The sequence below is a fragment of the Pyxicephalus adspersus genome, chromosome 4 (assembly GCF_032062135.1).
Source record: "Pyxicephalus adspersus chromosome 4, UCB_Pads_2.0, whole genome shotgun sequence".
Taxonomy (NCBI): Eukaryota; Metazoa; Chordata; class Amphibia; order Anura; family Pyxicephalidae; genus Pyxicephalus; species Pyxicephalus adspersus.
In genome coordinates this window covers 44,195,519-44,197,697 of record NC_092861.1, presented here as the reverse complement: position 1 = coordinate 44,197,697, position 2,179 = coordinate 44,195,519, and the positions used below count along the sequence as shown (strand labels likewise).

At 36.4% G+C, this 2,179-nt stretch overlaps 1 long non-coding RNA gene across 1 annotated transcript; it reads left to right on the top strand.

Annotated features, from left to right (window-relative positions):
• LOC140330030 (uncharacterized) lies at positions 1 to 1,702 on the top strand. The gene is made up of 2 exons (XR_011920581.1): positions 1 to 819; positions 1,070 to 1,702. It is a non-coding gene; the product is annotated as an uncharacterized lncRNA (long non-coding RNA).
• The last annotated feature ends 477 nt before the right edge of the window (positions 1,703 to 2,179 follow it).

The window sequence follows — 2,179 nt, the reverse complement described above, 5'->3', positions numbered from 1 at the left end:
TGATTGTGTGCAATGTGATTATTATAAAATCCACAGTGCTCTTCTGTATAATTTGTATTGTCATTTGCACTACTCAGGTGAATACAATTTACTTTATTCTACAGAAACCAGAGCTCAGCTGTATACATGAAGATCCACACATTCATGCCCCTATCACTGCTTGGCTATATATCATGTGCTGAAATCACACACTTGGACTGATTTACTAAAGGATTTGATGATCAGTAGGTTCAGTAAATGTTCACTTTATTCGTCCAATAGTGTGAAAAGCAAAATGTTTCCTCATTGAATTTGTTCAGAATCCAATCATGGTAAAGGCAAAATCCCTGTTCACTGTTAATATTTATAATTCATTATTTATAAAGATAATTTTAAATTTGAGGGAAGATTCTCAGCTTCCCTAGTAAAGCAGACAAATTTTTTCTCTGTTCTCTGCTATTCATAATATATAGTCATGAAAATATGCAGCTCATGAAAATTGTTGACTTAAACAGTATATTTGAACATATGACACACAACATTGACATGGTGTATTCATTCTTGTACTCTAAATTCACAACAATGCAGATTTGTAATCTAGAAAATGTCAGTACACCCTTTTAAAATTGACTCTCTCTCCCTCTCTCCCTATTGATTTTTGACAGGGAATCCCTCACGTCACCCTGGTGGGTGTGCATTGCAGGACCCGCACAGACCACGCCAACACTATCCCTGGTTAGTGGTCTGCTCCGACACATATTCACCTCACCAAATCTGGCCCTCTTTGCAAAAAGTTTGGGCACCACTGTTTTAGATGACTTGTGTCTGATCTTAGCACAGGTAATTATTTTGATTGAGATTGGTTAAAGTCTGTAATAAAAAAAACATTGATAGGACAGTGTTTTGGCTGACATGCAGAGTTTTTCCAGAAAAATGTATTTCCCATGCAAACATATAATAGAAAGTGTCTTAGTTTCCCTTAAATATTGGATCAGGAATGCATTAAGTTATTGTAATGTTTTAGCTGTCTTCATTCCCTCATGTGTCATGTTTCTTCTACTGCATTTATTGACTCTGCATTGCACAACAGAAGAAATGGAATGTAGAGAAAAAAGCTGTAGGACAAAGATGTTGGAGACATGGAAAAAAAGGGAAAGGGTCCTTACAGATGGAATTTATGTAAAAGAGGACTACAAATAAGAAAAAAGAAACACGAACATGTAGGGGCAGTAAATGTGACTCACCAAACATTCCCTGGTGGTGAATCAGTTGCAGTCATTAAATACACGTGCACCGGAAAAAATCACCTGCAATGATCATGTCATTGGAAGATTCCCCCACCATAGCTTCTCTAAATGGAGCACAGAGCACAATATTTTTTTTGATACTGTGAGAAAAGGTCTTAATCTCCAATTTGAAGGACAGCGACTTTCGACCAATTAGAAGGTCTGTGAGACCTTCACACCTGCCACTGGATTGCTCAGTTTTGCTTGCCTGGCAACTTGCCAGCTGCTTAAGAACTGGCATGGTAGCGCTGGTTTAAAAATAATTTTTCTGTTCTGGGCTCCTCTATGCCTAATTTGACCACATAGTTGTGTTGTGCCTAACATGAATTTTATATTGTCTGCTACTTTCTGTTTAGAAGCAAAGAAATTATCTAAGTTCTGTTCTATTGTTACAATGTCATATTTCTTAAAGCTATTATGAAACTTATTTTACTCTACTGCTGTTTTGTTTATTTAAAAGTGTTTTCACAAAAGCTTTCATTCATTGTAATAAACTTTTGTGCGCTCCCCAAATGGCTAAAACAACATGGATTTAATAAACATTTAACAAGACAGACTCCAGCAGCCAAGCCAGGAACATTTATCTACAATAGGAAGCTTCATTTCAGCCCTGTGTTTCATTAAGCCTTGGAGTAATATAAGTAACATAAATATATACTTTGGTTTACTTGGAAATTAAGATAAATGCTTAGAAATAACATAGATAAACGTAAGTAAATGCTGTGATCCAACAGGGCTAACCATGCTGTGGTCTGCAACATTTTCCTTAGGACATGAGCATTCGGGACATTGAAAAATGCCTGCTATAAGCCAAACAGCAATATGGTGTTATACATGAATCAGGAGAAGGCTGACCAGGAATTTATTAGGTCTTTGGAGACTTGTTGTTTCCTGGGAAAAAAACAAAGTAGAAG